Source organism: Mauremys reevesii, linkage group 5 (assembly GCF_016161935.1).
Source record: "Mauremys reevesii isolate NIE-2019 linkage group 5, ASM1616193v1, whole genome shotgun sequence".
Taxonomy (NCBI): Eukaryota; Metazoa; Chordata; order Testudines; family Geoemydidae; genus Mauremys; species Mauremys reevesii.
Window position 1 is genome coordinate 137,245,960 of NC_052627.1, and position 24,811 is coordinate 137,270,770.

The window sequence follows — 24,811 nt, forward strand, 5'->3', positions numbered from 1 at the left end:
CGTGACCCTCATTTAAAAGCCCCCCCTCTTGTTTTGTGAAGTGACCAGTATGGGGGAGTTGGGGGGGAGACAGGCAGGGCTCAAAAATGAGAAGCAAGATGGAATCGGAGCGAGGTGACTTGGAAGGTGAATTATCTGCAAGACTGAAAAAAGCAGAGGTCAGCACCAGATGCTCATGGCGCCTTTCCAGGCCCTGGCCCTGCGATGGTGATGAGAAGAGAGTTTGATTCCTATCGTCGTATTCAGAGTTGGGGATTTAGGAAACGGATAAAATCAGTTGGGGTGGGCAGAATGGCTTGGACTCGGCTGGAGCCAGCTCTTATTTTGTCTGCTCTTGGGGTCAGAAACCGTTCCCGGAACTGCCTGTTTGTGGCACAAGGTGGAAATACCAACTTCTGCCTGAGGCAATGCTGCTGTGCAGGATTTGTGACCTGACTGAAAGCAAAACCCACGAGGCAGCTAGATCAGAGGGTAGCAAAGCATCAAACCTCTGGACAGCGGCGGTCCTGCTAGGCTGCAATATTGCTAGCTCCAGGGGGCCTTGGTTAGCCGAAACCAGCCACCTTCTCTTCCCACAGGGGAGGTGGGGATGCTCTGCAGCCTTAGGATTGTCTCTGCTTCCTCCCTCTACATCACACTGCTGAGATCAGGGAGGCAGCGGAGTCTGGTGGTTAGAGCCAAGCCTGGGGAAGTCAGGGCCACCTTGGTTTTGTTCCTGGGGTAGGCTCTGGGCCTGAGTCCCCTTTTAATTACAGGTGTGAAAACCCAGTTTAGCTCCATTGACTTCAGTGGGGTCAATCCAGATTTGCATCAGGGTAAATTTAGATCTGAATTAGGGCTTTAACCGCTTGGTGCCTCAGTTTCCCCATCTCTGGGTTTTAGGATTTGCCGCTGCCGCCCATCACTGTAGTATCTGACCCCCTTCCACAAATATTGACCCGTCTTTGCACCAGGGCGAGCGGTAAAAACGCCGTTCGGGGAGCTTGTCGTGTGCTTGTGGTGTCTCTATGACCAGTGGAATTCTGGGGCCGATGCTCCATGAGTGTAATTGCATTGAAACCGTAGGAACCTGACTTCAGGTGTATCTAATGGGTAATAACTAGTGGGAATTGGCCTGATGAAAAACAGGCTGCGAAACGGGGAATCCTGCAGTCTCTCTGAATAGCCATGTACTAAAACCGCCTGGGAGAAATGCTTCAATCCCCTGTTCTGTGATCATCCTGGGCAGCTAGGGCTGTGTTGGCCTCTCTGGCGCTCCCTAAGTATTGAATCTAACTCAGTGGTCCCCGGCCTTTTCGTCTGACAGGTGCCAGACGAAGGACCATGGCGGCGGTCGAGCATCTGCCGAAATGCCGCCAAAATTCGGCAGCACTGCCTCTGGATGACGTTGCTTGTTGGCGGCAAGTGGCGTCATCCAGAGGTGTCGCTTCGGCGGATGCTCGATCGCTGGCCAGGATGCATGGTGCCCGCGGGCACCGGGTTGGGGACCCCTGATCTAACTTAATAGCAAGAAACTAGAAGCACTGGGATGCCCACACCGGGATTCAGCAGCGATGTGGGAAAAGCACTTAAACCGAATTTGCCCCCAAAGAGCAAGACCAGCTGTAGCTTTGTGCCTGCATAAGGGCCCAGTGCCCTGCTTGCTCCAGCGTAAATCAGAAGTGACTGCATTGGAGTCAGGGAGGATGGTGTCCTGTGAAAGGTGAGGCGAGATCAGGCTGTGCCTCCTGCACCAATCTGAGTTCTGAATCATTGGGAACATTAACTCTTCGATTGCATCTGATGCCAGGTGTGTATGTGGTGTTGTTTTTTAATTATTTAACAGATTTTGTCTTTTAATGATGCTATTTCCAAATATGTTAAGCGATTTTTTTTTTAATGTAGTGTGTGGGGAGGGCTCCAGGGTTATCTTTCATGTATATTTATGACCCAAACATTTCGAATGTCGATTAGTACAAATGATCAAATCACTCATTCGTGGATGCAACAAGAATAAAACCCTCTATGGAGGTGGAGGCATAAATGACACAGTGGGCTGGATTCTGATCCCGCACCTTCCAGCGTAAGTATGAAGCAATGCCATTGACTCAAGCTTTAAACCGATCTGGCCCGCACCATGGAAATGCTACCCAATCCGCGTTTACACTGGTGCAAATGACATCGTGAGGTGCAAGGCAGCAGAGAATTGGGCTTGGTGCTTCCCAAACTACCCTTCAGTGTAAATTTCCTGCCTTTAACATAGCGGTGCTCTGCCCTGACCGATCAGGTGGGTGCTACCCGAGTTGTACAGGAGACTCATTGGACTGAGGCTGATTGCAGGGTGTTGGATATTGTGAGCGGTGTGATTGTTTTCTTTTGTCTGTACATTTGTGTTAAAAGATTTACACCCCCTTCGTGACTTACTTTTCTATGTCTGGGGAGAGGAGACACCTGGTTTCCTATGCAGTGATGTGTAACCACGAGAAAAATAAACCTCTGGGTCAAAAGTACTTGTGCAATCAGTGTCCAGCATCCTTGAGCTTCAACTATCCGCTACCCAGGGAAGAGGCTTGTCAGGTCAGGTTCCTTGAGTTTGTTCTTCAATCCATGTAAGTCCATTGACTTTGCTGGGTTTATACCAGGAGAATCTGGCTGCACATGTACAAACTCTTGTGAAAACTGCACAGGTGCAAAACTGCACTGATGTAGCCACACCCAGAGCAAACTTCCACTACAGCCCTGCTGCAGGGGCCCGGCATAGCTTGCTGGGGTAAGGCCCTGCTGTTCGGAACTGGTAGCACTTCACCTCCACTTTCACACACCCAGTGCAAACAATTGCATGAACCTTCAGGCTGCCCTTTATTTCTGCAGTGCTCCAGGGCGCTTTACGGTCTAGGGAGGTGTAGCAGCTTCTGCAGTGTCAAGCCTGTGAATTCCTTGCAATCCTGCAAGTCTGCAGGGAGGCAGGCAGCGACCATAAAAGATTCCAACATTCCAAGCTCCACACAGGACCCCCCCCTCACGATTTCTGGGATGGGCAGGGCCCCAAGGAAGGGATTCTGGGCAAGGATAGTGGGGCCCTGGGCCATTACTTTAAGGGAATTTGCACAGGATCCGGCTCAGTGCACCTGCCCAGATTGCAAGCTGTGGTGGTAACTCCACTCCCTTTGTACATGCAGTGGCCCAGGTGGCAAGTGCAAACCCGTCTGAGCTCAGCGGGCCCCAGAGTCAGGAAGGTCTCCACCAGGTACCGGTGGAATGACGTTCGTACAGCTGGGTGCAGCTTCACTGTAGCCCCAGGGCCAACCCAAGGTGTTGAGATAGTGCCTGGACTTCAGCGTGGGGTGATGGGAGGATGCGAAATCTGAAACCTGCTGCTGTAACGGCCTCGGCTTCCCGTGCAGACCGAACTGAAGGCACAGGTGTGATCTCAGCGGCTGGGCTATTTAAGGCCTGATTTGCACCCACCCCACCTTAGCGACTCTCCTGTCTCCATACAAACTCCGAGTCGCTTGGATTCCTGGTCTGTGATGCTTAACGGGTATAAGGGGGGAAATGGGGATTACTGCCTAGCTCTAGTGTGGAGGCAGCGCCGTTAAATCTCAGCTCATGAGTAATTTTTTTAAAGTTTTAAATCACAGCAGCAAGCCAACTCCTTGTAAATTCCTGGGCCCGTTGCATCTTGGCGTGTGTCTCTTACATCCTTAGCCAAAGGAGGCAGGATTTCACGTGGCTCCATGAACCAGCCCCACCCGTCACGCGTACGGTTTTGGCTTCCTCAAAGTGGTGAGAAAACGAAACTCTCCACTCCCCTGGGCCCATTTTGGAAGCGACGTGCTAATGTCTGGGAAAGCTCTGCCCTGCTGCCCACTTGAGCGCGCCGGCACGTGCATGGGAGGGGCTGGCCTGGCAAGCGCTTTGCAGGCTGCTCACGTGGCAGCCGAGTTTAAAATAAACCTGGCAGAGCCTCTTGTGGGTCAGCGCTTCTGGTGTGCGGCGTTTCCTGCCGGGGCTCAGCAAGGCTTGAGGCTCAGAAACGGGGCTGAGAAAACATGCTGGGTTTCCTGTTCACCAGTTCTCACTGCGGCTGCGTGGCTGGTAGCGGGACGGCTGTGCTTCGCCCCAGAGGTGGCTGCATTGCAGCACCAGGTTTGAGTAAACGTTCTCACCTATAACGGGAAAGATTGGAACCCTTGGCCCGTCTACAGCACTCTCCCGAGCATCTTGGATCGCTTTTGCAAACCATCACTGAGCGCCCCCTCTCCCCCCCCCGTAGCTCTGAGATGGGGAAACTGAGGCACGCAGTGGCAAACCCCGTTAAAACAAACAGTTCAGTGGCTGCCCCGCCTTAACCCCGTTCTCAAAGGGGGCATTGAGAGCTGCCTCATTGCAGCTGCTCAGCAGTTCGTGCAGCGCTGGCCCATGGGTGACTTTCTGTGATTGGCTCAGGACAATGCCATTTAGATGGGTGGCCTCTCTACACCTCTGCCACTGGTGTGGCCTGGCCTCCTTCCTCCCAGCATTCTGGGCGGTGGAGCCTCTCGGGAGGGTGTCGCCGTTCGCTGGGGGCTCTGTCCTGGGCTGAGCACTGGAGGATTTTCCACTGGGAGGAGAGGCAGCAGGACTCACACCCAGCGGATGCGTGGCTGTTGTGCTAACAGGCACCTCTCACCGGCGTAGGTTGTAATAGGGCCGATGAGAGTGTCACGGGGGGGAGGGAGGTTTCTAGATACCACAGCTGAGTGCTCCATCGCAGATCTGCAAGTCCTTTGCCAGGGTGGGGAATGTCACTAGCCCCCATTATAAAGGAGCGAGGCGTGACCTACCCAAGGGCACCCAGCAGAGCCAGGAACAGAACCCAGGGCACCGCGTTGGACCATGCTGCAGGGATCATGCAAACCTGCCCCACTGCGATTTCTCCTCCGCCACCCACCCAGCCTGGACTCTGGGGCTCTTTGCGGCAGGTTGCAGCGTGATGTGGAATCCGCACGCGGCAGCCGTGAGCCAAAACTGGATTTCGGCAAGTTGGTCTTTAACAGGCCAACACCTCCGTCAGTCCCAGAGCTGGCACGGCTCTTAGTGCCAGCTGAGACGGGTTTCTAATTGTCCAGAGCGTGTTCCCTGGCCTGGCCTAACAGCCCCGGGCCACGGCCTGCCATGCCAGTGCCTCCTAACCACCCTTTTGTCTCCTCCCTCCACCCTTGGCTTCCTGCCATCCCACGTCACCCTTCTGCTAAAGGAAGACTGGCTGTGATTACACACAGGCCTGGGACGCAGGAGATCTGCCGTCAGTTCCCTGCTTGGTGACAGCCTCCCTGTGTGTGACCCTGGGCAAGTCACTCACTCTCTGCGCCTCAGTTTCCCATCCATAAAATGGGGATAAAATTATTTTCTACCTCACAGATTCTGCTCTTAACATAATTGACTCACCTGTGCGCTCAGCCTGAAAGGAATGAGCCCCACTTTTTGCTCATGGTCCCCCTGCACGGCCAGCCTGGCTTTGGGGAAGGGAGCCAACGTCTGTCCCTGTTAGCCCAGCAGGTCCAGCCTGGCTCTGGGGGAAGGCTGGGCCCTGTCCCCGTTAGCCCTGCTGGGCCAGGTTGGCTCCCTCTTTGATGTTTGTGAAGTGCTGCAGGTGTGATAGTTGTTGAGGTGTGATAGTTGTGTACACGCACCCTCCCTCTCCTCACACATTCCACGGGCGGGTGTGTCCCCCAGGGAACATTCCTGCCCCAGGGAACAAGGGAGCTGATGTTTTAACTACCAGGCAGTGCTTTGAGATGAGACTCAGGAAGTGGGGGCTCTGGCCTGGCCTGTCCGTGGTACTGATCGGCCAGGCCTGCCCCAGTGGGCGTTTGGCCATTGATTTCAGTGGAAGTGAGATGGCAGGCGGGCGGGCGTTTGGCTTTATGCAGCGCAGGGATAGGACTGTGTCTTGCTTTATCCACCCACCCACCTCAGGATTTTCTGGTGAGCCTAGTGCTTGCTGGGTCTGATCCTGCACCTCTTCCTCCTATGGGTAAAGCACTGGCTTTGTGGGTCCGAGAGGGTGAGCCAGGTCTCCAGGGGTTGCCCAGGGAGAGGCTAAGGTAGCAGCCCTTTAGTTCAGAGGTCACCTCATTGACTCACCCGTACAGACTGCAAGCTTGGGCCCGGGCTGCGTTCAACAGACCGTAACCACCTTTGCTGCTTCTCAGGCGCAGCCCTTCACCCAGCGCATCCATCCAGCTACTTAGAGACCCCCAGCCCCTGAGTCCGTCCCCTACCCCTGGGAGGGGAGGGGTTTTACCACAGACTGTGGCAGGGTCATTGTGAAAGTGACCGTGCTCACCTAGCTAGCAACATAGGCTGTGTCAGACTGGACCAGACCCGCGGTCCGTCCAATCTCGTAGCCTGTCTCTGACAGGGGCCTGCACCAGAGTCTGCAGAGGAAGGAGCAAGAACCCTGCCGTCGGCCGGTAGGGGATAACCTGCTCCCACCCGCCATGAGGGCTCAGCCAAGGGCATTTCTTTTGGGGATGTCACAGAGGCAGCTGTTGACATTCAAAAGCAGCAGCCCTTCCCTACGGGCACGGACAGAGCGGGGCCGTCCAGCTTGGTGACTGGGGCCTCTCCGTGCGAACGCTGCCAAGGCAGGAGGCCGCGTGCTCTGTCTCTCCCATGGCACCGCAGGAGTCAGGGAACCGACTGGCTGCCAACTATTTCTGAGCGTGAGTCACCGTGTTGCTGAATTCTATGATCCCACTTGGCCCAGGGATGGGAATGTCGATTTCACGTGGCCGGGCCCCGTGACTGTTCCGCCCCCTTTGCTCACAGCCACGCCCCCTCCGGGTTTCCTCTGGGCAGCCGGCGCCGTGTGCCGTTTAAAATTACGAATCACATTCCACGACAAGCCCATCCCCCACCCACCTTGAGTTCTCCTGCACATGTTTGCACTGTCCGGCAAGCGGATGCAAAGGCAAAGAATGACAAAACGGCACAGGCTTTTCTCAGGGCGTGGATTGCTTTTTAAAACCCAAGCTCTAGGGCTAGAATGTATGGAGGGCGATGGGACGCTGCGGGGGAAGAATTTGGGCTAGATTCACTGGGCTGCTCCAGCTGTTTTAGTGGAATGGCCCAAAGCAGCTGGAACATGCCGGTGAATGTAGCTCAGATGCTGCTATGCTTTGTAACGCTCACCTTAAAGACAACGGCGAAATGGAGGGCAACAGTGGGGCTGTGCCCTTCTTTTTCTCCTTGGTGGCGTATAAAAACACCCAGATTTTTCAAAAATGTTCCTGTTGCTTTTTATCGATCTCGCCTTGTCCAAAGGGCTAATAACGGATGAATAGATGTTTCAGTGAATGGTGGATCAATTGTCAAAGTGTCTGTTACTATGGCTTATTATACCACCTTCTAATGATGTGCTTTATTAATCGAGTCCCATAGCGGCCGCTCCATTATCTTCCCCAGGATCGATGTCAGACTAACAGGCCTATAATTACCCAGGACATCCTGTTTAATCTTTAAATACTGGCACAACATAAGCTTCCTTCAGATCTGCTGGATCTCCCCCAGTGTTTCAAGGAGTAAGAACTATAGTTTTAGGCTCAATTCTTTTATATTTCTGTCACAACTATCAGTGAGTTGTATCCGACGCTTTACCGTTTGTAAAATCTCACAAACACTCATTACGGAAGCAGTAGCAGCGTGTGCCTATTAAGGTACCCTAATCACATCAATCATTACTGAAATGCAGCCTCCTCTGGGGTGAAATGCAACAGCTGTTTAATAGCTCACAGCAACACTACACAGTTTAGAATAATACACACACACACACACAAATCACTCTTGGGGAAGGAGGTGACCATGGAGGGGCCAGACTGCTGGGGTTCTACCCTCCCATGTCACCCCAAAAGCTCACTTCTGCAGGCTTTATGCTGCGTGTCTGATTAACCCCTCCTCCAGATGCCTGAGTGTGACAGATGATTTATCCACCATGGTATTGGCTGCACATGCTTGCCTTTGGGCATTCAGGATAGGAATCATTAAGGCTGACAAGGCAGGCTACATTTACTATTGAGGGGTTTGCTTTTCACTGTGGAGTTGCTGTTATCACTATTAGTACTGCGCAAAGTGCTGTGCAAGCCACAAAACTGAGGAGATCTGTGCCCAGGAGCGCTTACAGGCTAGCCATGAGAAGGCAGGATACAACGGGAGTCCGGGCAAGGAAGAATTAAGGCTTGAGGTAGACTAGGAAATGTGTAGTGGTGCAATGACATGGATGCAGTTACCTGCTGCACTGCAATCCAAATGCACTGGAGGGTTGCACTGATGCAGCTATGCTGGTGCCAAAGACCCCAGTACAGCCAGGCTCTTAGGGCTTGTCTACACAGAGTTACTCTGAAATAGCGATTCTGCTTTACAGTCACACTCTGCCTTCACCTGAATTAGCTTTCAAGAGCAGACAAGTGGCTGAGAGGGGCAGCTTCATTACCTTCGGAGAACACGGCTGTGCGGACAGCCCCCAAGTGGAGACGCAGCTAGGTCAGCCCCCAAGTGGAGACGCAGCTAGGTCAGCCCCCAAGTGGAGACGCAGCTAGGTCAACAGAAGAATGCTTCCATGGCACCAGCTACCTCTCCTGGGGCAGCAGTGTCGCTCTCCATCGGGAAAGCAGCTGCGCCTCCGCTTCGGGGTTATGCCGGCGTAACGAGGGCGCCGTAGCTGTGCCGGTCGAGTCCCCGGAGCGTAGCCAGCCCCTACGATGGTTTTGATCCATCTCCACTAATTCCCAACGCAAGCTTAGTTCACTAGGGAGTTTTAAAGTGAATGTATTTAGTGCTGGTGAAAAGTGCCAGCTAGCAGCCCTGGAAACTGACACCCTCAGATTTCCCACACAACAGGCAGCGGCAGGGCAAGCCAGGTGCACAGTGACCCAGCCTTAAGCTGGAGGACAGCTCGGCTCAGTTTCCAGGGCCCATTCTGGCCTTGCCCTCTACTGAGGCTGCCAATAGAGTGGCCCTTGCTATGCTGCTGGGGGTGGGGGGAGGGGTTGGATGCAAACACCCGCCAGCTAAGGGACTAGGCTGAGATCCACACAACTCGTGACAGGCAGGCCACCAACCAGTCAAGAGAGGGGATCAGCTGCCGCCAACCCAGGCTGCATTCCAGAGGCGACAGGCTCTGTGGCCCAACACCCTCAGCCAAAAGCAGCACTAGCTGAGGAACAAAGGAGTTAAAACCCCATCCCTGCGGAAGGGAGGGCGGCGCTTGGCTGCTGGGCTGGAATGGGCCACCCAGTAGCACTGGCTAGGGAGAGTCTCGAAATTCAAATGCTGCTGTGTTTGCGTGGGTGCATTGTTCAAGCCCACTCTGCTGTGTTGTGTTTGGTGTCTATTTCTGGTCACACCCAGACGTAGTGCATTTCAGGGATATGACCAGGCTACTGATGTGGGGGCAGCTGGGGGAAACAGTCCTGCTCCGATGGCACGGGGCTGGGTTAAACGACTCTCTGGTGCAAGCACCCTAATATTGGTTACACCAGGAACAGCCCTGCTCTCAGTGTGTTTCTGCAGGATGAGCAAACTGCGTTCAACAAGGAAAAAACCCAAACTCTCACACTGAGCCACAGAGCTGTGCCAAATTCTTACAAACGGGGGATGTTTGGGTAATTTGCACTTCCTCCTGGCCTTTCTCCTCTCGTGGGGATATAGGACTGGAAGGGACATCCTGAGTCTTCAAGTTTCGTTACCTGCTATCACAGGCAACCGTTACATCACCTTGTCTCCTCTGGGAGTGAAAGAATTAATTAGTATGTTGGGCATTGCCTGGTTTTATTGACTCTCATTAAGGTACAGACAGGACACGTGTTCTTTGCACTGCACAGAATGTACCCAAGAGCTAAAGGAGGAACTCTGTTACCTTGGGTCAGTACCAGCTTGTTATGTAGTTCCCAGGGCTGGCGGGACGAGTGCAGAGATGTAGCCAGGTAACTGAGCAGGGTTTCTGTGGACACACGCTGTCTAGTGGTATCCCTGGCACTGTGAAATCTTTGGCAAGGCTCTCCCTGTGGGCCTCACTTTTCCTATCTGCAACACGAGGATAAAAAGCCTCTGAGGGGAACAGGAGGCTTAATTCCTTGATGACTATGAAGTGTTTGGAGATCCTTGGATGAAACCTTGCAAAACAACCCAGACTGAAATACAGAGAGAAAGGCCTGGTTTCTCCAACACAGCAGAAAGCAGGAGACCTTGGGAATCTGGTCAGAAAGCCCCAGCTCCTCAAAGGCTGGGAGCTTCAGACAGACACCAGGACTTTCTGGCCACTTCTCCCAGTTGTTTTAAGATGCCCCCATCACCACTCAGCAGCAATATCTTTACATTCAAACCTTACATTGGAGCTCCCTCTGCTGGCTGAATAGAAGAGCTCTCAGGCAGGAAGCAGGCCTGGGTTCAGCGAAGGCAGGGGTGGGCAAACTTTTTGGCCCAAGGGCCACGTTTGGGTGGGGAAATTGCATGCAGGGTCATAAATGTAGAGCAGGAGCAGTGTGCAGGAAGGGGCTCAGGGCAAGGGGTTGGAGCAGAGGAGGGGTGTGGGGTGCAGGAGGGGGCCATAGTTTGACCACCCCTGAGCTAAGGCCACCTGGCCTGGGTATGTTCACAGCCACACTGTGGTCAGTGGGGAAACTGGAAACCTGGGGCTGAATTCAGTGGCCAGTTGCTGTAATTTACACCTTGTTCCGGCCCCACAGCAGGTGCCTGACACCAAATCAGAGGTACCCGGAAACAAGCAGGAGAGCGGGTATCCCTGGCACTGTGAAATCTGCTTCCACAGCCCGCCGGGTACATCCACTGGCAGCTGCGCCCGGAGGCCTGAGCCCAGGTGTGTACCTGGTACGGTTCCCAAACGGTCCCTTTTGGGGCAGGCGGAGCCCCGCACACAGGCTGCTGCTGCCTCCCCCTTCAGTCCTGAGGGTCGGGCTGCGCTTCCCCCCACAGCTCCTGATTGAGGCAAACCCCAGCCACAGCCCCACGGAGCCAGGGCACCTCTTCCCGGCAGCTCCGGGCGCCGGCCAGCAGGGCCCCCCCCCGCCGGTAGGCGCCGGAGGAAGCTAGATGCGGGGAGGAGGGGGGGCTGTGACCAGGGGCCTAGTCCCGGTCCCTTGTTCTGGCCCATCGCCGGGCAGCGTCCAGGAACTGGCCACCCGTCGGGAGCAGCGGGCGCTGTCGGGGGCTCGCTGCAGCGAATCGCCCCCACTGGGCCTGTCCACACGGCGCGAGCCCGGCGGGGCAGCGCTGGGTGACCGGGGTGCGCCTCACGTGCACGCGTGGAGGACACAGACCCCGTGGAGCGCAGCAGCGCAGGCGCGGCTCTGCCGCCAGCCCGCCGGGGACCCCGCGTTCAAAGCGGCGACAGCCCCCGCGCGTTTCTCGGGGTAGGGGCTTGATCCGGATTCACTCCGGATTGGCCGGAGCCGAAGCGGGCGCACGGGCCTGCAGCCACACCGCCGGCCGGGAGCTGGGTCCCCGCGCCCGAACCGGCCGCTTCGGCTCCACCAACCCCGCACTGCCCCTGGGCAGATCCCGCCCCCACGGAGTCCGGCCAAGCGCTGTGCTGTGAGCTGGCCTCGCCCCTCCCAGACAGCCAATTACCGCGGGGCTATGTCCCGCCCCTGCCAGCGATAGCCAATCACCGCAGAGCTCTTTCCGCCCCCTCCCAGAGATAGCCAATCCCGGCAAAGCTCTTCCCGGCTTCCCAGAGATGGCCAATCCCCGCAGAGCTATTTCCCGCCCCTCCCAGAGATGGCCAATCCCCGCAGAGCTCTTCCCCGCCCCTTTGCCGGCGGCAGCCAATCCCCGGAGGGCTCTCCCGTCTGGCCCTGTGGGGAATGCGCCGTGCGCGGGCTCGCGGCGCCGGGGGCGAGGAGCGCGGCGGTGAGTGCGGGCGGGGCTCCAGGAGCTGCCGGCCCCGCGCGGCCACCGGACTACATTTCCCAGCATGCACCGGGGCGGCCCGAGCCCCAGGTCGCCGCGTGCCCGCGCGGCCGGGCGCGCCTGGGTCCGATCCGTGCAGCAGCTGCTGCCGTGCACCGGTGAGCCCCGCCCGCCGGCACCGCTCTGCAGCCCCCGCCCCAGGGCCCCTGCATTTCCCCTAGACCCCGGTGTGCCCCACGCGCCTTTGGCCACCCTCTGCAACCCCGCACCTCCTCTGTGTGCCCCCGCACCTTCCCCACCCCCGGGTCCTGGTGCCTCCCCCCGCCGGCACCGCTCGGCAGCTCCCCCCCCCGGCTCTCAGGGCTTCCCTGTATTGCCCCCCTAGACCCCAGTGTGCCCCACGCGCCTTTGGCCACCCTCTGCAACCCCCTGCACCTCCTCTGTGTGCCCCCCCACCTTCCCCCCCCCGGGTCCTGGTGCCTCCCCGCCGGCACCGCTCTGCAGCTCCCCGGCTCTCAGGGCTTCCCTGTTGCCCCCTAGACCCCAGTGTGCCCCACGCGCCTTTGGCCACCCTCTGCAACCCCTGCACCTCCTCTGTGTGCCCCCCGCACCTTCCCCACCCCGGGTCCTGGTGCCTCCCCGCCGGCACCGCTCTGCAGCTCCGCCCCGGCCCTGCATTTCCCCTAGACCCCAGTGTGCCCCACACGCCTCTGGCCACCCTCTGCAACCCCATGGACTCCCCTCTGAGCGCCACCCTGCACCTTCCCCGGGTACCCAGCCCACTGAGCACAGCTCTGGCGCTGGTGCGGTGCTGCCGCCCGGCACCTCTGCCAGGCCATGGTCTGAGCCGCCCCAGGTGCCTGCCCAGCTCGGTGGGTGAAGTCCTGTGTCTGAGGGCACCGGGGCTGGGAAGAGGTTGTGGCGTTGGGGCCCACCCAGATTTCCCCTCATAGCTGTGCCGCTGCCCCCCATGGGCCTCCCTGCCTTCCCTGCACCCTCCATGACTCTTTGTACCCTCCTGGGCCCTTTGACACCCTGCATCCTCCTTCAGCTGCTCCATCGTTCCTTCCCCCGCGCCCCCCGCCGCCCCTGAGACACCCCCTGTGACTTCTCTTACATCTCCCCTGAGGCCTCGCCAGTCCCACCGTACTAACACAGCGTAGTCACGGTGCCCTGGCCCTGCCACGCGTCCCCGCTGTGCCCTGGCACCGCTGTGCCTTGTCTTGCACCCACCACATCCTGCAGGGCAGTCGGGTCGCCACCCTGGGCGTCTCTGGCGACTCCACGCCATCCCCCTACCGCGTGAGCCTGTCACGCCTGGCCGCAGGGGGCTGTCGTGTCACATCCGCCCACATCTTCCTTCCCAGCCTCAACTGCCCCTCCCGGGGCTGGGGAAAGGAGCCCCAAGTGCCCTGCTGTGAGGGGTGTGGGGAGTGAGAGGCGAGTCGGGCTCAGCCTCTTTGGGAAGCAGGTAGAGTCGTGCTTAGTGTTGATGGTGCCTCTTATTTCCCCCCTTTTCCTGTTATTCCAGAGCTTTGGGAAGAGGGGAATGATCCTCCCAGCTGGCTGTAGAGAGGCCCTGGCACTCTGAGCCGCACGCGCCGATATCCTGTGATGATCACTCACCGCTTGCGTGTCCTTCCTTAGGATGCAGCATCATGGTTCACGCATTCCTCATCCATCGCTGCACCTCGGCCCGGGGCAGAGGCTGGGCTCTGCCGTGCTGTATTCCAGGGTCTTTGGCTCTGAGAGGCTGGACCAGTCACCAGAGGAGCCCGGGCCGCATGATCTCGAGAAGGAGAGACTGGGCAGGAAGGAGCAGATTTTGGCTGTGGCCAGGTAAAGGATTCACCCCCATCTGACTGTGACTGCGCTGCAGGGCCCAGCACAGGGGGTGGGGGGGAGTTAGTGTCCTAGAATCTAAGGATCAGAGGGGGAGCCGTGTTAGTCTGGATCTGTAAAAGCAGCAGAGAGTCCTGTGGCACCTTATAGACTAACAGACGTATTGGAGCATGAGCTTTCCTGGGTGAAATTACATCCGACGTCATGCATGTGACGGTGGGTATTCACCACGAAAGCTCATGCTCCAGTACGTCTGTTAGTCTATAAGGTGCCACAGGATTCTTTGCTGCTTTTATAGAATCTAAGGTACATTTACACTGCAGAGAACAGGGCCTGCAGCAAGACTCCAAGCCCAGGACAACTGAATTGGGCTCATGCTACCGGGCTAGAAATAGCAGTGGAGACCTTGGGCGAGCAGAGAGGAAAGTTAGGAGCCATTAGGAAAGGGATAGAGAATAAGACAGAAAATATCATATTGCCTCTGTATAAATCCATGATACGCCCACACCTTGAATACTCTGTGCAGTTCTGGTCATCCCATCTCAAAGTAGATGTATTAGAATTGGAAAAGGTACAGGAAAGGGCAACAAAAATGACTAGGGTATGGAACAGCTTCCATCTGAGGAGAAATGGAAAAGACTGGGGCTGTTAGGCTTGGAAAGAGACGACTAAGGGGATATGACTGAGGTCTATACAGTCATGACTGGGGTGGGGAAAGTGAATAAGGAAGTGTTATTTACTCCTCATAACACAAGAATCAGGGTCAGCCAATGAAGTTACTAGGCAGTAGATTGAAAACAAACCAAAGGAGGTATTTCTCCACATAGCACAGTTAACCTGTGGAACTTGTGCCAGGGATGATGTGAAGGCCAGAAGTATAACTGGGTTCAAAAGTTCATGGAGGATGGGTCCACTAATGGCTATTAGCCAAGATTATCAGGGATGCAACCCCATGCTCTGCGTGTCCCTAGCCTCTGTTTGCCAGAAGCTGGAAATGGGCGACAGGGGTGGATCACTTGATGATTTCCTGTTCTGTTCACTCTCTCTGGGGCACCTGGCACTGGCCACTGCCGGCAGACAGGATACTGGGCTAGATGGACCTTTGGTCTGACCCAGTCTGGCCACTCTTTTGTCTTAGAGCCCAGGCTCCAGCCCGAGCCTGAATGTCTGAGCTCCTATTTTTAGCTTCGTAGCATGAGCCCCGTGAGTCTGAGTCAGCTGACCCGGCTTCTGAGACTTGCTGCCATGGGTCTGTTTTGGTAGGGTCGATGTACCCATAGACTCTAGAGCAGGCACGTTTGGGTCCCTTATCCCCACTGGGGAGAGGAGCGAATGTGAACGTTCCAGGGAGCTCTTTATAAAGTAAAATACCCAGCTGTGCTCTGTGCTTCATCCCAGAGGAAGACTTGGTACGTCCTTCCAGCCCTCCACGGCCCAGAGCAGGCTTGTTCTGCAGGGCTTTGTTTTCCCAAGCGATGGGGCTCCCACACGTTCCCCTTGGGGGATGAATCTGCAGCCTGCGTCATCTTGCTATCAGGCAGATCTTCCAGGGATGTTCAGGCCCCGTTTCCTTTTCTTAACCCCATCCTCTTATAAAATGACTCTCTCTGTTTCTGGCCTTTCCCAGGCAGGTGGATTCAACATGTAAATTGCTGCACCAGGCATCAGGCGCCCTGCCTCTGACTTCCTGTCCAGCTGCCCGACGAACCCATTTCCTCCAGGATGCCCCATGTGGGGTGTTCCGCCTCCCTCCCGGGATCCTTCTGTGAGAACAAGACGGTGCTCTGGCTGGGGGTCTTGTCTCTGGGCTTCGTTCTGGTGTGCGACCCCCAGGAGAACCTGATGCTGGCCGAGAACACCCTGCGGCTGGTGGTAAAGTATCTCCTGGAGCATCTGAAGCTGCTGAACCAGGGCAGCGACGTGGTCCTCAAGGCAGACAAGACCGAGATTATCCTGAGCAAGTTCCTGCCCCATGGGCAGTTGCTCTTCCTGAATGATCAGTTTGTCCAGGGACTAGAAAAGGAGCTGGGTGCCTGTCTGTCCAAGTAGAAGGCTCTTGAGTGGAGTGCGCCCGTCGGCTCATCTGCTGGGCAGACCCTCTGCCTGGGTCAGTCGGCAGGCTGCATGAACGCTGGGAGGCGGAGGGTGCACTGTCGTTTAAAGGAGACACATCAAGGTTGGTAGCTGTGGCCCTGGTAGTTGTTATCCTTGTTCTGGCCATGCAGCACGTCCCTCTGGCTGCATCCTCCCACCGAAATCTCCTGTCCCACGGCGGGGGCGGTGGCAGCCGTTAGAGGAAGGGGGAGAGGTGTGTGCGGGTGGGGGATGTGCACTTGTCACCCGCGTGAAACGATTGCTCAGTTCCTATTCTCAATAAACTTGGCTTGGCTGGGAGAAACCCGCCTCGTCATCCACTGCTCAAGGGTGTCCTGTTTCCTCCTCAGTGTGAGTTGAGGGCTGGGGCGAGAGCCGGCCTCTTGGTTCTTTGGGGGTGGGGAGCCCCACCTCGGGAACAATAGCCACCTCCTCCAAAGGGCCGTGGGGATGTCTTGGGGCAAATGTAAAGCAGGGCTAGGAGTGAGGTCTGCTGCAGCTCTGGGCACGTCCTCAAGAAAGAAGAATTTCCAAGGGATGCAGAAGACTCACTCTGCTGTCAAGACACAGTCATGCTGGCTTTGGAACTGGGCTATTCCTTTGAAAAGCAAGGGCCGGGTTCTGTTCTCACACTAGTCTCATTCTATTGGCTTGAGTTACTCCTGTATGAGAGACCAGAATCAGACCCTGGAGTATAAACCCAGCTCAGGATTCTTTTCCCCATCTAATTGCAGCCTGGTCTGAGGGTTGCAGCCTTAAGTGTGTCCTTCCAGAAATCATGGGGATGCTTTTAATGGCCTTCTGGGCAGGTTCTGCATAGCTGGGTTGAGGTCAGCCCAATTTAGAATAACTTTTTTCCTTTCAGAAGTGTCCGAAATGGGCAATTCTTGTTTATTGGGCAGTTTTTGGTACCTGTGCTGTTTACTTCACTTGCTGTTCTGTTTTCCTTTCATATGGACACAATAGCAAAAATATGTGAGTATTTTAAAGAACTCTGACCCCCTGCCTGTCATCTCAGAGCTTAGTTACTGCTTCATATTGAGAAGCAATTAACCACTGGAACAACTTACTGAGGAATGTGGTGGATTCTCCTCTTGACATCTTTAAATCAAGATTGGATGGCTTTTTAGAATTCGTGCTGTAGCTGAACCACAAGCTATGGGCTCTATGGATGGGTCACTGGGTGACAGTCTCCGGTGGTGTTATACAGGAGGACAGACTAGATGATCACAATGGTCCCTTCTAGCCCTGGAATCTCGTAACACGCATTGCAATAGCAGCATGACTCACCAGGGCCAGGCTGCCTTGGGCAAGTGGTATCTGACTAGAGCTGGTAATGGCTGAAGGTTGTTGACAGCTGGTTGCTGTTCATCATCTTCTGTGAAAAGAATCTTGTGGTCCCAGTAGAGAGGTGCCCCAAACCACCACCATTATTGGTAGCTTATTGGTTAAGAACTGAGTAGGTCTCAGAGATGGAGCTACTCCCATCCCCAGTGAGGAGGGGGGGTGTTGGTAGAGGTCCATCGGCTGAGCTACTTGCTGTAGACATCAGTCCTCAGGGCTGTCATCTTTCTCCCATTAATAAATGCCCTTGGAAATAAATATTCCACGTCTTTGAAGGAAGAGCAGCCTGAGATGCAGAAAAACAACCGATTGGGTCCTTCCAAGGAAGTTACAGTTTTGGGAGGGACTGCTCCTGTTGGGTTGGAAGGGACAGATATGTTTTGATACGTGGCACAGCAAGGCAGGGATAGAAGAGTTCGAACAGCTGTTAAATTCAGGCTCAGCTGCGAGACTGGCTTCATCTCCTCGGTGGCCCAAACGTATTTTGAGACATCCTTGCTTACCACATACAATTGGACGTTTTAAATGTATGTATAGATGGTTTTGACATCATAGAATCATAGACTTTAAGGTCAGAAGGGACCATTATGATCATCTAGTCAGACCTCCTGCACAATGCAGGCCACAGAATCCCACCCACCCACTCCTGTATCAGACCTGAGTCTGAGCTATTAAAGTCCTCAAATCATGGTTTAAAGACTTTAAGGTTCAGAGAATCTTCCAGCAAGTGACCCGTGCCCCACGCTGCATAGGAAGGTGAAAAAACCCCAAGACCTCTGCTAATCTGCCCTGGAGGAAAATTCCTCCCCGACCCCAAATATGGCAATCAGCTAAACCCTGAGCATGTGGGCAAGACTCACCAGCCAGACACCCAGGAAAGAATTCTCTGTAGTAACTCAGATCCCATCCCATCTAACATCGCATCACAAGCCATTGGGCATATTTACCACTAGTAGTCAAAGATCAATGAATTGCCAAAATTAGACTATCCCATCATACCATCCCCTCCCATAAACTTATCAAGATTAGTCTTGAAGCCAGATATGTCTTTTGTCCCCACTGCTCCCCTTGGAAGGCTGTTCCAGAACTTAACTCCTCTGATGGTTAGAAACCTTAGTCTAATTTCAAGTCTAAACTTCCTGATGGCCAGTTTATACCCTTTTGTTCTTGTGTCCACATTGGTACTGAGATTAAATAATTCCTCTTCCTCCATGGTATTTATCCCTATGATATATTTATATAGAGCAATCATATCTCCCCTCAGCCTTCTTTTGGTTAGGCTAAACAACCCAAAGCTCTTTGAGTCTCCTTTCACATGACAGGTTTTCCATTCCTCGGATCATCCTAGTAGCCCTTCTCTGTACCTGTTCCAGTTTGAATTCATCCTTCTTAAACATGGGACCAGAACTGCACACAGTATTCCAGATGAGGGCTCACCAGTGCCTTGTATAACGGTACTAACACCTCCTTATCAATACTGGAAATACCTCGCCTGATGCATCCCAAGACCACATTAGCTTTTTTCACTGCCATATCACATTGGCAGCTCATAGTCATCCTGTGATCAACCAATACTCTGAGGTCCTTCTCCTCTGTTACTTCCAACTGATGCCTCCCTAGCTTATAACAATAGTTCTTGTTATTAATCCCTAAATGCATGACCTTGCACTTTTCACTATTAAATGTCATCCTATTACTATTACTCCAGTTACTAGGTCATCCAGATCTTCCTGTATGATATCCCGGTCCGTCTCTGTATTGGCAATACCTCCCAGCTGTGTGTCATCCGCAAACTTTATTAGCACATTCCCACTTTTTGTGCCAAGGTCAGTAATAAAAAGATTAAATAAGATTGATCCCAAAACCGATCCCTGAGGAACTCCACTAGTAACCTCCTCCAGCCTGACAGTTCACCTTTCAGTATGACCCGTTGTAGTCTCCTTTAACCAGTTCCTTATCCACCTTTCCATTTTCATATTGATCCCCATCTTTTCTAATTTAGCTAATAATTCCCCATGTGGAACCCTCTCAAATGCCTTACTGAAATCGAGGTAAATTAGATCCACTGCATTTCCTTTGTCTAAAAAAAATCTGTTACCTTCTCAAAGAAGACCAGGTTGGTTTGGCACAATCTACCTTTTGTAAAACCATGTTGTATTTTGTCCCAGTTACCATTCACCTCAACATCCTTGACTACTTTTTCCTTAAAAAATTTTCCAGGACCTTGCATACTACAGATGTCAAACTAACAGGCCTGTAGTTGCCTGGATCACTTTTTTTCCCTTTCTTAAAGATAGGAACTATGTTAGCAATTCTCCAGTTGTACGGTACAACCCCTGAGTTTACTAATTTCATTAAAAATTCTTGCTAATGGGCTTGCAATGTAATGTGCCAGTTCCTTTAATATTCTTGGATGAAGATTATCTGGGCCCCCTGATTTAGTCCCATTAAGCTGTTCGAGTTTGGCTTCTACCTTGGATGTGGTAATATCTACCTCATATCCTCATTCCCATTTGTCATCCTTCCATTATCCCTAAGCTCCTCATTAGCCTCATTAAAGACTGAGGCAAAGTATTTGTTTAGATATTGGGCCATGGCTAGATTATCCTCAACCTCCACTCCATCCTCAGTGTTTAGTGGTCCCACTTCTTCTTTCTTTGTTTTCTTCTTATTTATCTGGCTATAGAACCTTTTACTATTGGTTTTAATTCCCTTTGCAAGGTCCGACTCTACATGGCTTTTGGCCTTTCTCACTTTATCCCTACATGTTCTGACCTCAATAAGGCAGCTTTCCTTGCTGATCTCTCCCATCTTCCACTCCCTGTAGGCTTTCTGCTTTTTCTTAATCACCTCTCTGAGATGCTTGCTCATCCAGCAGTCTACAACTCCTGCCTATGAATTTTTCCCCTTTCTTGGGATTCAGGCTTCTGATAGTTTCTGCAACTTTGACTTGAAGTAATTCAGGCCTCCTCCACCTTTAGATTCCCAAGTTCTTCAGTCCAATCCACTTCCCTAACTAATTTCCTTAATTCTTTAAAGTCAGCCCTTTTGAAATAAAAACCCTAGTCCCAGATATATTTTTGTTTATCCTTCCATCTAGTTTGAATTGAATTAGCTCATGATCACTTGAACCATGGTTGTCCCCTACAACCATTTCTTCTATGAGGTCCTCACTACTCATCGAAACCAAATCTAAAATGGCATCCCTCTTGTTGGTTCAGCAACTACTTGGTGAAGGAATCCATCAGCTATCGCATCCAGGAAAATCTGAGCCCTATTATTATTACTAGCACTTGCTCCTCCAGTCTATATCTGGGAAGTTAGTCTCCCATGATCCCACAATTCCCATTAGTGTTTACTTCATTAAAAACATTAAAGAGGTCTCTATCCATATCCATGTTGGATCCTGGTAGCGTTTGGACTGTAGCACACCCCAAGCACTATCTCAGGAGGCTCTAGTAGCTTTCCTCCCCACTGTGATTTTTGCCCAGACAGACTCTGTCTTATCCTTTCCATCCCTTCTTATTTCTTTACAGTTAACCTCATCATAGATATACAATGCTACCCCACCACCTTTGCCTTTATTTCTGTCTTTCCTAAACAGCTCATAGCCTTCAATACCTGTACTCCAGTCATGACTACTACTCCACCATGTTTGTTATCCCTATAATATCTGGTTTCACTTCCTGCACCAGGAGATCTAGTTCCTCCATTTTGTTACCTAGGCTCCTCGCATTGGTGTACAAACATCTTAATTCTGCTGTTTGGCTTCACTCACATTCTTTACTGATTAGGCCCAGATATTTTACCACCAGTATCACCTATTAGAATGGTATCTACACTACCCTTCCTCCATATGTCCATTCTCCTACCCACAACAGTATCTTTTCTTGTCCGTTTTTTCTTCCTCTCACTGTTAAAATCAGTGTGGGAGATTACCTGGACATCTCCCAACTACATCTCCCCAAATTCTAGTTTAAAGCTCTCTTAATCAGTTGTGGCAGCCTCCATCATAGAAGTCTATTTCCCTCCTACTCAGGTGAAGTCCATATCTGATCCAAAGGTGCAAAAAATTAGAAATTTGAGTCAAGGAAATCATGATTTACTGGGTGATTGTGAAACAATAACTCCACCTTGATCCAAAAAATTATTCAAGGGACAGACCTGGGAAACATACAAATTACAGACCAGCCACACTGAGCGGCATAGGGCAGCTCTCTCTGCCACAGTCAAATATCACACCAAGACAAAGCATCCCTGCAATGCACACATTTCTATGCTGCCCCAGTGCACAGGGCTCCTCTCATTCGCAGTAGGTGGCTGGAAAATATGCTCCATAATGACTTGAAATTAAAGGTGCTTTCTGAGATGATGGGACCTGCATGTCACAGCCAGCCTGTCCATGGGCCTGCTTACAAATCCACCTGGAAGGCTGAATGCACTTGGCATCATTCCACAAATTCCGTTTTCTTGGCTCAGTATGAACTGACAGTCTTCTCCACCATCTTTCTCCGGATCATGATTGTTTCAGCTCATTCTCCCCCAGAACCTACAGATCAGGTGTTAATGTCTCAGTTGGAGAATCCCACAGCCAATTCCTGAGGCTCAGTTCTGTTCTATGGACTTTGTTGTTGGCAGGGAGTAGCGGGGTCAGTCATTAACTCTCTCCTGGCTGCTTCATAGGGCCCTTCACAGCCCTGAGGTCACTGCACCCGACTGCAGCTGACTCGGCCATGGCCCGGCCCCACAGCCTCCCGTGCCCAGCCCTGACCGAGGCGCAGCGCAATCCCAAGGAGAGAAGGCGGGAACCTGCCGCTCACTCCAGACTCCCCTGGCAGCATTGAGTCAACTTGGAATGGACCAGACCCTCCAGCTGGTGTAAATCCACTGTATGGTTCATTCAAGTCAATGCCGGGATTTAGTCCCAGGGGGCTCTGGCCTGGGTCTCAGTGGGCACTGAACACACACTCCGTGTTTAGGCTCCTGCTCTCAGCAAAGGGCATTAGCGAAAGAAATTCCCTGAGAGGATTCACTGCTGCAGCCCCGTGGCAGTGCCTGGAGGCCTCCCTCAGGATCGGGCCCGCTGTGCCGGAGTGCTGCATAGACACCAGGGGCCATACATGAGCGCTGCCAGAAAGAGCGTGTGACCAAACACGATGTAATAAATAATCACTTCTCTCAAACTTTACCTCACCCCCTGCTTGTGTCTTTGCTCTGTATTCTGTGCCGCATCAAGCCCAGCGCCATGGCTAACTTCTATCTCCTGGTCGGTGAGTCAATCCAGTGATCTTCTCCTGGAGTCTCCTCAGAGAGAAACTCCTGCTAACAGTTTGCAGCATGTCTGGAGTCACCCAAGAGGCTGCAGGATGCAACCGCAGCTGCCTGGGCTGAACAGATTTTTGAGGGGAGAGGAAAGGGCATCTGGTGGTGTGAGCAGGAGCGCACTGGGCAGCAGGAGACGCGGTGTCCTGCCCCAGCATGCTGACAGTGACCTGGCTGGGAGACCCTGAGGAGCCCTGGAGCAGCTCTGTGTCTGTGTCTGCATCTGTATCTGCCTGGGGCTAACAGCAGGGACGCAATGTCTCAGAACTTACTCCCCCACGGCCCTCTCAGAGGCTGGGCCTCAAGGCCAGGTACTGGCGGGCACCTCAGAAGTTCACCAGCTTAGCCTGCCCTTGCAGGAGGCAAAGCTCGGAGCAGAGAACTGGGTGCAAAATTTGGCCCTGCCGGTGGTGGGATTTTCCTCCTCCGAAAGTGCTGCAGAGGCCTGGGGTGAGGCTGCAGCTGCAGTGGGCACAGATGGGGAGGAGAGAGGATTCTCTGAAGGTGCATGGCCCTTGCACACAAGCCTTCAGATACAGGCTTCTGGAATTTGTGTCAGCAGGAGCTCAGGCCTGAGCCCAGAAGAGGAGGATTAAGGTTTCCTGGGGCCCTGGGCTGGAGAAGCGAGTGGTGGTGGTGAGGCTTCCTGCCCCTTCCGCCTGTGGCTGAGGGTGCTGGCTCAGGGTGGGGCCAGGAGAGAATGAGGATTCAGGGTGCAGGAGGGTCTGGGGCAGTGGAGTTTGAGAGTGCAGTGTGTGGGAGGGTGGGAGGGTCTGGCTCCAGAGGTGTGGACTCTGGGGTGAGAGCCAGGAATGAGGGGTTCAGGGGTGCAGGAGGGTCTGAGAAAGCTGGGATGGGAGCCAGGGTGAGGAGGGGGTGAGGAGCTCACTGGCTGGGACTCTGAGGTTGGGCCGGGGATGAGGGTTTTGGGAATTTTTGCAGGAGGGGTGTGCTCCAGGATGGGGCTGAGGAGTTCGGAGTGTGGGAGGACTCAGGGGATGAGGCAGAGGGGTGGGAAGGGGTGGAGGAGCAGCTCAGACCAGGAGTTTGGATCTGCGGGAGAGGATCAGGGCACAGGGCGAGGTTGGAGCATGGGAGGGTGCGGGTGCAGAGCTCCCTGTGGTACCTCCCACCTCAGGCGGCTGCCAGAAAGTGGCCAGCATGTCGCTTTGGCTCCCTGAGCAGAGCGCAGCCGAGAGGGGGCCTATGCATGCACCCCCACCTTCAAACCCCGCCACCGCAGCTCCATTCAAGCGTGCTGGAACTAGAGTGTGTATGTGGGAGGAGGTGCTGCAGCACTGACTTCAAGTGGCTTCCGTTATGGGGTTGCAGTTTGGTTCAATGACTGTCAGCAGTCCCACTATTGATACCATGCCCCTGCTCCCGTGGCCCTTCATTCCCAGCCAATGGGTGCTCTTGAGCTGGTGCTCAGAATGAGAACCCGGTGCATGGATCCTCCATGGCCCCTAAGCCTGAGATCTGGAGGGGACATGATGGCCACTTCCAGGAACTGCATGGACAGATGGTTTGTAACTCAAATGTTGGACTTTCTTGTGTAGATGGTGTTTGTGGCCGGAGCCACAGGCTCCCTTTGCAACTAGGTGTTCTGGTCAGAAACTGGACACCTGGCAGCCCCTGACTGTGTTTGCTGTTCAGTTTTCTCCTTTCTAGCCAACCCCGCACAGTGGCCAAGACCGGGCTCCTATTACCATCGCCCTTAGTCCTGGGGATGCAGTGGGAGTGGGAGCTCCCAGCCCTGAGGGCCTCACAGGGGTGAGCGTTTCTGCGGTCCCAGGGCTGCAGCGTAGAGGGCCAGGTGAGGCTTCCTGCTGCCTGGTGCTTCCTGCTGGGGTGGGGTTGGGGCGCTGGGGCTTCTCCCACCCACCTGCCTGCCAGTCACTTCTGCTGGGCTCACGGGCTGCTGTCCATGGTGGATTTCTGCTGGGGTGGGGCCATTTTCAGAGCCGGGGCACAGGCCCGTCAGCCCTTGGACAATCCACTGACCCTCGGACTGGGAGAGGATCAAAGTGGTGCGTCATAGGAAAGGCCATTGGGTTTTGCTGGAAATGCTACACATTGGAGTAGGAAAATCAGAAATGAGCCTGACCCAAATCCCACCCTCCCCCAGCTACTGGGCTCTGGCTCTGTTCCTCTCAAGCCCATCTCTGCTTTTTAAACTGATGTTGAAGCCCTATGAGTCAGGTTCAAGGCTGCCATCCTCTCCAATAGTTTGCCACAAGCCATGTCACAGATTCTGCAACCTCACCTGCCATGCCACCTCCTTCTGGTATGGAAACAAGGTACTGACCTGTGTCCA

The 24,811-nt window shown here is 53.9% G+C and overlaps 1 pseudogene; it reads left to right on the plus strand.

Moving 5' to 3' along the window:
• Positions 1–13,535: 13,535 nt before the first annotated feature.
• Positions 13,536–15,785, plus strand: LOC120406938 (annotated as a pseudogene).
• The last annotated feature ends 9,026 nt before the right edge of the window (positions 15,786–24,811 follow it).